This window comes from Lolium rigidum, chromosome 6 (genome assembly GCF_022539505.1).
Source record: "Lolium rigidum isolate FL_2022 chromosome 6, APGP_CSIRO_Lrig_0.1, whole genome shotgun sequence".
NCBI lineage: Eukaryota > Viridiplantae > Streptophyta > Magnoliopsida > Poales > Poaceae > Lolium > Lolium rigidum.
In genome coordinates, this window is record NC_061513.1 from 179,606,281 (window position 1) to 179,620,606 (window position 14,326).

Genomic DNA, 14,326 nt, shown 5'->3' on the forward strand with positions numbered 1-14,326 from the left:
ATCTCCAAATAATCATGAAACATGCAAAATAGATGAAATAACATAAGTATTGTGTCCCAATATGAAATATATCAATGAATAACAGCAAATTATGATATAAAATAGTGATGCAAATTGGACGTATCACACATGAAGTTTTTTGAAGCTACATTTGCATTTTTTTATTATTGTATAATTTTATATTAATCCATATAACATTGTTTCGACACATCAAAGAACAAAAGTGGAGGTTTCTCTCGCGTCAAGATGAAGATCTATTGGATGCTTGTTCTCCTTGATCTGGTCGAAGTGTAGAGTTTTAGAAGGCTCCACCGGCGAACTCCTTTGGGCAACTCATATGTGGAGATTAGTAGATCAAACGATATTCAATTGTGTGTTTCCCATTTTTTCTAGCCATTTGATTTCAGGAGGGAGCTGGGAGAATCTCTGCTATCTTCTTCTATCATGGAACATGTCTTTTTGGTTCCATGGTGAAGTCAGAGGCAGAGAACGGCAACAGTATCATAGAGAGGCGTTTTTTTGAGCTCGCCGGCCATCCACCTCCTCGCCGCAGATCCGTCGGATCCCTCTCCCTCTGCCGGTCGCTCTGGCGGCGGGAGGTGGGGGATCCCCGCCTCTCGGGTGTAGATAAGGTAGGTTTTGTTGGGTCTTCAGCTGGCGGAGCCGTGGAGGCGGAGGGGTCGCCGGCGGTGCTTTTGTTGCAGGTGCGTGTCCTCTCCGGCGACGGCGCTCCGAGGACTTCTGTGGTGGCGCGTTTGCTTCTTTGGTACCCGCGTATCGGAGGATTCATGTCGTACCTTGGTCCCCGGCCAGATCTTGTGTGGCGTAGGATCTGGGAAGAGAAGAATAAGGAGGTTGCTACTCGCGTTGATCTCGTCGTTGGTGAAGATGGTGCAGGGCGGAGGCTCTTCGGAGCCGAGTGGCGTCGACTTCCCGTCCGTGCAGGGGAGCCTCCCGATCCAAGGCTTAGGGGAGGTGGTGTGGCGGCACGCCGGCGTGACATTCTCGTCGTCGTCTTCGTCTTCGGGGTCCAGGAGGACCTACTTGTAATTTTTTTCTTTGTCCTGGACTGTTCTGTAAGAACTGAGGTTTAATGCAATCGGGGCCTTTTCGCAAAAAAGAGGCAGAGAATGGCATGGAAGCCGAGTTTTGAGGACTAGTGTTGGTGGTTCAAGGCTTTGCGTCGATTGTGAACTTTCGTAGTGTTTCGAGTTTCATAGTAGCGGCATGCAAGTGGGGGCGTCAGCACATGAGAAGTTCAATGCCCTAACTTTGAGGGTGAAAATTCAAGGACTGGCCTTAATTGATTGTGTCTGGCAAGGACCATGTTGAAGCCATTGTTGTGAGAGCGGAGATTTTCTTGAGCTAAAAATCTAAGATCTTTGATTGGGCAACGACGGCGCTTGTGCACTGTTTTCTCCTTAGAGGCGTCGCTTTTGGAGAACTTGGACTTCACATCTTGTCATGGTGGTGTTCGTGTTGCTGCTATAAAGAGTAGAACACTATAGCATAATTTTTTTAGCTTCTTATTTTTTGGATGTGTGCATATGTACTACTATTAGGGTATGACATTGTTTTAGAGGCTAAATGTAATTGGTCTACGATATTTATGTAGAGTATGTCTTGATCAAAAAATTGGTTCGACATCATGTTATGCTTGCTCATCCCGGCAGTTAGGGCATACATATTTTGAGTTGAATAAGGAAATGTATCACACAAATACTTATTCAAGTACCAAAATACATATTTGAGGTATACCACTTAAATATGGAGTAATTTATAAAGAAAGAGGCTAGGATTGATTAGAGGATCGTCTAATTAATTTGTGTCAACGAATACAAATGGAAAGCTACCAGCCCGCCTCTAATTATTTGTTGCATACTAAAAATACATCCATTTGTTTTGTATATATATGTGGACGATGTAGCCAGTATATGCATGTATGCTTGTCGGACTTACACGAATAACCTCTGAATAGGAGATCTGCTTGTTCGTTGAAGGATACGATGCAGGGGAACAACAAGGCGGTCGTGCTCCTGGTTGTTATCCTCGCATGTACCACAATGCTTGCACAATGTAAGTTTTCTTCTTGCACGGCGTAGGTAAATCAGAACAATCATGTGAATTTAAGAAAAACTCAAAGCATGTGATTTATGATTTAAAAAAACTCAAAGAGCATGTACCAACCCTCCGCCTTCGAACCAACGAGTCCTCCGCCCCCGATCCCCTCTGTTCTCTGTTCTTTGTTTTCTGCCCTCGATCCTCTTCGTAGCGCCGGCGATGGTGACAACGGAGGCAACATATCTCAGTCCCCGGGAAGAGCAGCAGCGGCGGCCGATCTCCTTCACTGGCCAGCGTTGGTGGCCCCCGATTTCCCGAGCAACGCGCCGCGTGAAGACCGCCATCGGCGCCACTGCGTGAGAAAACCGCTGCCCGCTCATCTCTTTACTGCTTGAGGTCGTAGCGCTTCTTCTCCAGATCTCATGCCGTTGTTCTTCCCGTTTCTCTGGCAGTCCACCATTTCCTCCATCGTCATCCCACGCCATTCTTCTCGAAACTAGGTACTACAACCGTAAGGTTTCGTTGTTGAAATTTTGTTCATCGTTTGGTCCGTTGGCGGAAGCTGATTAGCTCGTGTTTGCTACTTCCGATACATTTGTTGAACCCGTGTAATCTGATTACCTTTACGTTTTCGTGTATGAACCAAAAGCTTTGTAAGTGGATTCAAAAAGTACGGTATTTGATAAGCTTACGATTCTTTGGATATCTACTAATTAGTTGAAATAAATCTTCTTCACTTTAGATTGAAAGCTAGTTAACGTGCACAACCTTATTTTCATGCAGCTCGAACAATCGACCACATGGATAGCAGGAAGCTCGAATCGTGTTCATGCTATAAACGAGTTGATGCTGAGCCCTGCATACACTACAATAAGTGTTTCTGCTGTGACATATATCCAGATCAATGCGCTGCGACTAAAGCAGAGTGCATAAGATTTTGTGATGATGATAGAATATGCCGGCCATGAGACACCTTCAAATGGCCATGAGCGTGTACTTCATACTGTACGTGTTAAGAAATAAGAATAATGTCATGACTACTTTTTTGGACTGATGAGATACAATGTCATGACGGCATCTGCATATGATTTATGTCTTGTCTGCTTCTTTTTTGACTGATGAGGGATTTTTCGATAAAGGATGCTTTATTACTTCAAGAAGCAATTACATCCAGCCTCTGCATAACCAGGATGCACACAGCCGTTTGTTGTCTCACGAGTCCAAAGTTACGAAAACTATCCGGATTGAAAACTATGTGATTTAATCGACTTATTTTGCTTGATTTTTACAATGTGTTCATCTACTAATATATCAATTCGTTTCTTCTTTATATCGTTTTATGAAGTTAAAGTTGATCGTGGACAGTATATTTAGGCTCATATGTTTGTTTCCCTACCGACGTGTTTGTCGAATGACGCGGAAACTCAGCAAAGGCCTGATTAGAGTGCAACACTCAGGCAAATAACATAGTACAGAAAGGGTGGGCAGGAAAAGATCAACCAAAATAAGTGATGGTTTATGCAATTAGAACAAAACAGAAAAGGTAAAAAAAATGCTTTGCCAAGTATCAAGGAAAGCACTCGGCAAACACTAACGCACCTTTCCGATAGTGGTTGCTTTGCCAATAACTGGGCCCCATTCGTGACGGAAGGACAAAATAATTTTTCATTGATGTCCATCCCAAAACACATACAAAATCTCAGTAAAATACTACTCTGGTCTAAATTATTCGACGCTACCCATAGTACAAAATTGCATGCGGACCAACTAACCTTCGCGGTCAATTAAATGTGACCGGAGGGAGTATTTTATAAAACCTCTCTGAGGTGAAGTGCTAGATGATACCGGAAAAATATAATAATAACATCATATGCAAATATGTCGCAACCGACAAATCACCTGTTCAGAACAACAAACAAACTGTCAAGATATGATGTGGTCTGCTGGTGACAGGAGTCAAACGTGTGGGCCCGAAAATGAATACCAAATGGTGCGAAGTGCATGTCGGTAGAATGAGATTTCAAACTAGGACGGCCCGCGCCATCAACCACGTGCGTCAGGTTGGCGCACCGCGTCGTCTTGTCCTCATCATGCAAGGATGTGTTTGGTAGTCTGTGTCCGTTCAAATTCACTTTTGTATTAGAACATCTTCAGGGTTCGACGTAAAGGAACCTGCTCACAAGAATATGCGAGCAGCAAAACCCCAGTCTAGCGGTTTGGCACAAACCGATCTATCCGCGGCGACATCAAGTCATTTGTGGCCTTAAGCCCTAAACTAAATAGGAAGAGGGGTAATTAACTAATAGTCTCATTCGTGGTTCAAGGTCGGGCTAAAATTGCGGTGTCGCGGCCACAACGCAGACCGCATGTGCCTTCGCCCCCTTTTCCTCGGGCCTGCCTGGCAGCGGGTTAGCGGCCACTTCGTTTCTTCTTCTGCGTGTAGCGGCCGCTCCGTTCCCCTCCTGCGTGTGATATAAAAAGTACATTTGAGTTGTAACTGAACAAGTTATTGTTCGCATGTATAGAATAATTATTCATGAGAGGTTAAATATATGCCCAGCAAAAGAAAAGTATCCAATTGGTAAAAAACGTTGATGTGTCATAAATATTAGGATAAGACTGAAATCTAGTCGCGCCCTAGATTTAAGGTAATCACATGAAGCAATCCTCGTGATTTAATTGATTAGTGAGTTTGTAGTCCAGAACTATAGACCAATTCAATCGGCGATTTGAACCCTCAACATAGAATCCCTGTTGTTTGTACACTAAATCACTAGTAGAAAAGAGGACATCAGTCCTGGTCGGTAACGGCCTTTCGTCCCGGTTGCGCAACCGGGACTGCGCAATCGGGATTAAAGCCCCTCCTAGTTTCGGTTGTGTTGCGAACCGGGACTAAAAGGTCTCCACGTGACTGGGCTCGAGCGCTCGGGGTGGAGGGGATTAAGTTCCGGTTGGTAACACAAACTAGGACTACAGTCCTACATGCGTCAAGCGCTCGAAGATGGCCTTTTATTTGCCGCGGCAGATGTTTAGGATTTTATGTTTTTCATTCAACTCGACGCTACTACATACAATAATAAGGAATCAGTACACAACATCGTCATGAATACAAACATCGCATGAATACAGTACACGTTCATGCATATACAATATAAGTCATCTTACGATCCCTATTGTCCAAATACAAAGTCCCGATGGTATCGTCATTTGGAGCTATGACCTTCCCTAAGTAAGAATTCGCTAATTCCTCTTGAATTGCTCGTATGCAATACTTTGACAGGAGACCATCCCGCAGAGGTTCGATCTAATTTAAAGAAGAGGGTCAATATATATGAATGAAACTCAACACATTGATGGTAATAAAATAAGATTGTGAATATTGTTTATGTACATGAAGGCTTTGTAGAATTCTTACCCCCTGACAATGAGCTCGCAAACGTAGTATCCACATAAATTATTCCTGTATTCCTGCTTCAAACACTCTACGAGTATAGAGTTCAATCAAAATAATAATCAAGCATGATAATGGTATTGAAACAAGAATCAAAGATATGCGAGGAGCTAGCTATAGTACTACTTACATTATAATCTCGAAATGGAAGCTCGTGTTTCCATTCACCCCTAGCAGTCTTGATGAACCGTTTCCAAACCATGTCCGGCAAAGAAAAAATAAGTAAATAAGTTATTAATTAATTGATATCAGGAAATGAACGGAAGATGTCGATATAGGACGATAATGATCGAAATTACCTCTGGAGTATTCCAATCAGGTCCGACCACAGCTCATGGTCTTTACGTTTCGAGTTCATGATAAGTAATATTCCTTTGTCAAGCTGAATAACTAGCGGAATAAAGTGGAACCTGCGCACGCATAACTTGAATGATTACACTTAACATCAAGTAAGCGAAATCGAATGTGTACAAGACATTAACACTTACTTGAAGTTGTAAGGAAATATATTTTGTTTTGGTTTCTTGTTTTATTAAAAACCTTACCAAGTAATCCTCTATGTCCTTGGTGTGTTTTTGTACCTTAACTTCATGAACGGTATTTGGGTCAATGAACCCATGGTCATAGATTTATCCTTTTTGCATTCGAGCAACTTCATTCTGCATAATAACGTACAAAAGAATATGGTGAGGATAATTATTCATGCAATGAACGAGCTGAGCTAGAGTTACATAAATAAATCACTTACATCTAATAGCAACTGACGAGAGATTTGTCAATAGCGTCTCGATTGAATAACTGAAATAATTCTTCAAACTCAATGTGTATCTCGTCGTTTCCATGGAAGTAATGCTCATCTCTCACTGCCGCGATGAGCATGATGCTCCCTTCCACCGAGGCTTGTACCAGTTATGCAATCTTCGCATTTGTGTTTGTAGATGCGGGAACTGGTCAGCTCTTAGGAGAGGCTTCCCGTACTAGTATTTTATGCTAATTCAGTCATGGGAAAGTCTTCGTTGCCTGTGTACTTAACAGTTGTACCAAGATTTCTAATCGTTTGTGCGACTAGTCGTGCCGCCTCCGGATCATCATAGGAGAACACGTTGAGGGGGCGGTAATGATTGGTTTTTCTGTTCTCCGAGCTGGGCAATTGTTTTCCCGCTAGCACTACCACTTCTCGACTGCTCCACATTCGTGTTATGTGACTATATAATAGAGAGGTCATAGTCATCTGGAAAATCTACTGGCTTTGGTCGCTTAAGCAGGTTCACAAAGTGCTTCATTGCTTTCGGTGCTATATACTGCTTTGGCGGGGGCCATTTCGGTGTATATTTTGTCTTCCCATACACGCGCAGGATGTCTAGCAGGTTCACACAAAGATTATTCGTCACATGCATCACGTTGATTGAAGAGTGGACCTCTAGGTCTTTCCAATAGGGTAGATCCCAAAATATAGATTTTCTTATTCCACATTGGCTGGTGTTCGGTAGCGTTATTCGGAACAGATTGTCCGCCAGGGCCCTTTTCAAATATTACTTTTAGATCCTTGACCATACCAAATACATCTTCACCAGTACGGTGGATAGGCTTCTTCTGGTGATCTGCCTCACCTTTGAAATATTTTCCTTTATTTCTTACGAGATGCTTGGTTGGAAGAAATCGAAGATGCCACAGGTATACAACCTTCTTACATTTATCCAAATATATACCTCATAGTCTCATCTAAAAAGTGCGTGCATGCATTTTTTTTAAAGGAATATGGTAGGGGGAGCCCCTAGAGTGATTTTGTTTTTAAATAGTAAGAACCCAAATTCGCGTCCCTGGGTGGCTGGGTTGTACATCCACTTCCCTAGCCAAGTGAGCTAGGCTCACTTATTAGTGAGTGCATGCTTTGAATTCCTTATTTGTCTGTCCTGAAAGGTTACTATGAGCAGAACAATCATTGATGGTTACGAAAAACAACGCTCGTAGGTTAAATTCCTCCTGTTTGTGCTCATCCCACACACGTACACCTTTTACGTCCCACAACTATAGAAGTTCTTCAACTAATTGCTTTAGGTACACATCAATCTCATTGCCGTGTTGCTTCAGGCCTTGGATGAGGACTGGCATCATAATGAACTTCCGCTTCATGCACAACCAAGAAGGAAGGTTATAGATACATAGAGTCACAGGTCGGGTGCTATGACTGCAGCTCTGCTCTCCAAAAGGATTCATGCCATCTATACTTAGACCAAACCTTAAGTTCCTTGCGTCATCCGCAAAGTCCGGGAACTCTCTCTCAATTTTTCTCCACTACGACTCATCAGCGGGGTGTCTCAACCTCGCGTCTTTCTTACGGTTTTCTTTGTGTCATCGCATAACCTGGCATGCTCTTTGTTTATGAACAAACGTTTTAACTGTGGTATTATAGGAGCATATCAAATAACCTTGGTAGGAACCCTCTTCCTAGGGCACTCGCCCTCAACATAACCAGGGTCAACTCGTCTGATCATATACCGTAATGCAGTGCATACCAGGCATGCATCCAAATACTCGTACTACTCACCGTGGTAGAGGATGCAGTCATTAATGCATGCATGTATCTTCTGCATGTCTAATCCTAGAGGGCAGACAACCTTCTTTGGTTCGTACATATCGGCGGGCAATTCGTTACCCTTTGGAAGTTCCTTCTTCAATATTTGTAGTAACTTTTCAAAGCCCTTGTCAGTCACACCGTTGTCGGCCTTCCATTGCGACAATTCCACTGTGCTACCCAGACCATCTTCGCAATTTGGGTACAAAAAAATTTTGTGATCCTCTAACATCTTCTCGAACTTCAACCTCTCCTTTTCAGTTTCGCAGTCTCTCTTTGCATCAGCAATGGCCCGACCAAGATCATCAGTGGGCTCATCTGATGCCTCTTGATCTTCAGCTTCCTCCGTTGCAGTATCACTGTATTCAGGAAATGTAGGATAGTTGTCATCGTCCTTTTCTTCTTCATTGTTTTCCATCATAACCCTTCTTTCTCCGTGCTGGGTCCAACAATTGTAGCTGGGCATGAAAGCGGACCAAATCAGGTGGGTGTGAATGGTTCTGGAGGAATATTAATCCTTCGAATTCTGACAGACAACACATGGACAACACATAAATCCATCCCGATTGTTTTCCTCGGCCACATCGATAAAAAAATTCAAGCCCGTAATGAACTCAGCATGGCGTCGGTCACCGTACATCCACTGTCGGCTCATTTGCATTATATAATTAAGTTTATCAAAAACCATTACAGAACATCATGAATAGTAAAGCGATGTACATCAATAAATGCATTTTATCAATGAAGGATGAAAGGATAAAGTTGTTAACCTCGATCGAGAGGGAAAAAAGATGAGAAAGCTTAAGTGTGGCTCGGGCACTTCATATCAATTTGTTTTATGTGAACTCAAGTGGCATCATGCTCTCATGCATTTCATAGAGCACATCTTGTGCATAAGAAGGGAAACCAAACCATCATACAGCTCTTGTGCATAAGAAGGCAAAAAGAGGAGAAAGCTAAGTGTGGCTCACATGTACACAAGATTGGGCAGGGCACGGAGATATACATGTGAGCTTTAGTCCCGGTTGGAGACAACAACCGGGACTAAAGGGGCTTGCGGCCTGCAACCCCTTTAGTCCCGGTTGTTGTCTCCAACTGGGACTAAAGGTACCAACCAAACCGGGACTAATGCCTGCCCTGACCCCATGCGGCGTCCTCGATGCTTGAACCGGGACTAATGCTCACATTAGTCCCGGTTCGCAAGATGATCGGAACTGTTGCTCACGGAGCATCCGAATGGAAGCCATGTTTTCTACTAGTGAACTAAGCAATCCCGATCCAAATTAAACCTTAGCCTCGTTTTAGGGGTAAAAGACATTGACGTGGCAAGTATCAGTCGGGATTCTTGTCCGTTGTGGGCCAGGCACTGAATGGGGGTTAACCGGTTGAACCTAATGCATTGGTTGCTCGCGAGCCAGATAGAGGAGAGGAAAGCGAAACAAAATTGGGGTTCTTACTGGGGAGCGGCGAAGCGGGGCGGTGGAGAGGCAGATCTTGGCGGCGACGTAGAGGAGAATCTCCTCCGGTGCATCAGTGGCGCCCGAATTCCGTCGAGCCATCGAAAGAAGAAAGGTAGATGAATCGAGGACAGCGTCGGTGGTGTATCAGGCTAACTCGATGGTGTACGATCCGCCAGAGAGGTTTTGCAACTGCATTCCGCATAGGAAAGCACCCAGGTGGATCTCGTGGAGTGTTCTTAACCCTGCCAGGAGGTACTACGCTTGTGTCGATGCACTAGTGAGCACCTTTGTGTCGGTAGAAATTTCTTCTTTGTTCCCCTTTATTTCTCCCTCTATCCTATTGATTTTTGTTGGTATTTTTGATTAGAATGTTCGTGGATGTGGATATGTGGAGTGGCATGACCCTCCATTGCTGAAGTCCTAGAGTGAATTACTTGGAGATTTGCGTGATGAAGTTTGGAGGCTGCAAGGGCAAGAAAATGTGACTACGTCTAATGAAAAAAGAGGAAGAGAGGCAATGGTACTTGCTTTGCAAGAAGAGTTGAACGAGAAGAATACAGAGTTGGTTGCAATGAAGGGAAAATTTGAGAGCATTGTGTGTTGTAATCCTATTTGTGCTAGGTTTAGTTGTAGGGAAGCTGGTGCCAGCTTAATGCTTAATTCTTGTCTGGCTAGTGACAAGAATGCAATGTACTGATAAAGCAATGTGTTATGTTGGCAATGTACTGATGAGGCAAGTTATGTAATGTATGTCTATTGGCAATTATCAATGTTTCCTACTAGAAATCAAGTGAATTCCATAAGTGCAAAAGAAAGCTGGTACATTGGATTGATTGCAATATTACATTATCTTTGGAAACTAACAAAAGAAATGCACCATGCCACAATGCTTGCTTAATAACATAAACCTAGAATATGACAGAAAATCTAGGAGATCAATAATGTTTGCAATATTACACTAGCAGTGTTTCCAATATTAACAAAAGGGCATTTCCCAGTGCTGACTAGTAATTGCCACTGCAAGTGAAATACTTGTAGATTGGCACTGAAGATGTAGACCTTTTTCTTACGCTTTTTGCTCTAGTTCCTCTTCCTGTAGCAGATGGTCCAAGGTGTGCTTGGGCAGCGGATGGTCTAGATTCTGAAGTTGCAGATCTTTTCCTTCGAGGTTTGAAACTGCTACCGCTCTTGCTTGAGGAGCAGTTGTAGGTCTAGGTGTTAGAGAAGTTGCAGGTCTAACTTGTGGAGCAGGAGCAGGTGTAGAAGCAGATGCACTACTTTGTCCTTGTTGTTATAGTCAAACATATTACAGTTGAGTTAAGCACCATAAATTTAACTCAATGATTGTAAATAGCAGAGATTACCTAGGATTGTAAAACATATTTAGTCAAACATACCTCAGTTGTCTTATCAACTTTCTTCAGATGAGCAATCTTTTTCTTGTCTCTCTCAGAATTTACACCACACCCTAGACTTGTTGTGCTCAGGATTTCCACAGAGAGAACATTTTATGATTGTGCCATGTTTGCTCTTTTTGTTGCCTTTAGGCTTCTCTGTTTCTTCTCTTTTGCTTTTTAGGCCTTCCAGGCATTCTGACATAACAGGAGCCTGCGGCCTAGGATTTTCAGAGACAGGCACATCTCCTCACCTTCTACCGGTTGCAAGAAATGACAATAAATCTTTTTGAGCAAATTAACAGAGTAATAAGGATCCACGAAATCATCAATCTGTTTATAACACGTGTATATAGCACTGATGGCATGGTGGCAAGATAGGCCTGTGAATTGGAAGTATCCACATGAGCATGTTTTCTCCTGAAGACCATGGTCAAAGAAAAGTGTGGTACTTCAATGGTATTGTTATACCTTGGATACTTTCCCTTTCTCTTCACCAATTGTCCATCACTGTGTTCCTCATAGTTGTAGTCTTCATCACTTGAATCAGAATTCCAGTCCTCCTTTTCTCCTTCAAGCTGCTCCTCCAGATTGGCAATTAACTCAATTGGTACAGGACTTGTAGCATCTCTTCCAATCTAGCTCTTGGAATCTCTCATCCTTTTCTTAAACTTCCTTGCATGTCTCCTTAACTCAATAACCTCTAAATCTTTGCCATTGTCATCACTATGTGGAATGTACTCCACATCGCTCTCCGAATCTTCTCCATTGTCTGCATTTTCCGTGAGTAACAGAACTTGATCATTTCATGTAGATTCTGGCATTTCTTCGTTAGCATGCACTATTGCACCTTGAGTAAGGTTGAGCACTTGATAAATAGGAGGTTCGGTCAACATTACTTCATCCTCGTCACTATGAAGTAGCATTGGCATGCTAATGCTTTCTCTCCTCTACTTCATTGGACTGCAAACAATCTCTGTAATGACACGAGTGAGGCTAGATATGTAAATTTCGGTGTCAGATTTAGCTGGTTCAGTTGCAGTTATAATAGCATTAGGTTCTTCTCCATCACTCAAATCACCAATCTCATCCTTCTCGAAATCACTACCAATGCTACTATCTTAGATGTTTTCTTCTCCATGGTACTCAATGTGGACATCAGCAACTCCACCAACACAAGTAAAATCAACCATCTTCAGACAAATGTTGTCAGAGCATCTCCAACAGGCGCGCTATAAGTTGGCGCGGTATATGACGCTGCCGCCACGCTGTAAACCGTTGCCGCGCGCCGCAGCGATTTTTCCCCCGCCGGGTGCGCCATTTTGCAGCGCGCGTTGGCGCGGTAAAATAGCACCTCCGCCGGACGCGCCATTTTGCAGCGCGCGGGCGCGGCACAAACAACAAACACATACAACTATGAATCCAAAAAGATCAAATAATTGTATAAAAATTCACAAATAAAACGTACCATCCAAATACAATACATTGTTCACAACAATAATTCACACCAAATACAACACGTCCAACATACAACAATACAACATAGTTTTGAGACAATACAATACATAGTTTTCAAACAAATACAACAGGTATGCAACTATTGTTGTCCATTCCAATTCCACCATTCTTCCATGAGATCTTTTTGAAGCTCATCATGTGTGTCGTTGCACCGAATGGCATGGTATGAGGCAATGAACCGGGCAATCCTATGTGCGGACCTCCTCACTTGCACGGGAACCCCCATCAAGTCGTAGTGGGTATGATCCACATCTTTTCCGCGATCATCCTCTATAATCATGTTATGCATGATGACACACGCGGTCATGATATACCAAAGGCATTCTTGGTCCCAAAATCTAGCCGGTCCTCTAACAATGGCAAATTGGGCTTGCAAAATCCCAAATGCTCTCTCTACATCTTTCCTAGCCGCCGCTTGTGCATTGTGGAATTGAGTTTGCTTCTTACCTCTTGGTTGAATAATCGTCTTCACAAATGTTTGACACCTTGGATATATGCCGTCGGCGAGGAAGTAGCCATAGTTGTACTTGTGGCCATTAGCTTCAAACTTCACCAATGGACCTTCCCGCATTGCAAGTCTTGTCATTAGTGGTGACCGTTGAAGAACATTGATGTCATTGCAAGATCCGGGCATTCGAAAGAAAGCATGCCATATCCAAGTCTCTTGGTCGGCCACAGCTTCAAGTACTATGGTGGCATCCTTCTTGTAGCCTTTGAATTGTCCATGCCATGCCGCTGGACAATTCTTCCAACTCCAATGCATACAATCAATGGAACCAAGCATACCGGGAAACCCCCGGTTGGCGTTGATCTCCAAAAGCCTTGCCGTGTCTTGAGCATTGGGGCTCTCAAATATGTCGAGCCAAAGACATTGACAATTGCAACGACAAAGCGCTTCACACACAAGATAGAAGTGCTCTCTCCCATGGCCAAATGATCATCAATAAGATCCGCCGGTATACCATATGCCAACATACGCAAGGTGGCGGTCACCTTTTGATATGTGATATGACCAAGTTCTCCGGCGGCATTCCTCCTTTGCTCAAAGAAGCGATCATATTTGGTGACCTCTGTTGCAATGTGCTTGAACAAGTTGAGACTCATCCGGAAACGCCGCCGAAAATAGGTTTCGGGGAATATCGGATTCTCATTGAAATACGACCGCATCAACTTCTCATGCCCTTCAATCCTTTCTCTCCACAACTTCTGTCTACCGAACACCGATCCACCAAATTTTGACCTCTTAACGGCACGGTATGCTAATAGTAGCGATATGTTCTCCTCTTCCTCTTGATCATACTCGTCATCCGATGAATCGTATGATGAACTCTACAAACATATGTATAAAATTACTTAACTATTGTAGCTAATTGGCGAGTAAAAATAGAGGCCGGCCGGCGGAGGTGCATACCTTGCGAGCAAATGGGCGAGCACCATGGGCGCGCCATGTTGCTAGCGAGCTCAAGGACGATGACGACGACATGTCGACGGCGGCGCGGAGGATAACGCGATGGCGGCGGTGACATAGGCATCCCAAATGGGCCTGCCGAAGATAGTACCCGGGGTTTACTGAAGGCCCACTACCCGAAGAATAAGAAGATTCGGGAGCCCAAGATATATTAAGGAAAGTTAGAGTTGTAATAGGAAGTGCTATTTGTAATCTGGCGGGATGAGTTAGAAACCGTCCCGGACTCTGTAACTTGTACAAAACGAAACCCTCGGCTCCGCCTCCTATATAAAGGGGGAGTCGAGGGACGAAGAGATCATCGAATCATTGTCTGTAAACCCTAGTTTTCATAATCGTCGAGTACTTTTCGGCTGAAACCTTCGAGATCTACTTGCCCTCTACTTCCAACTAAACCCTAGC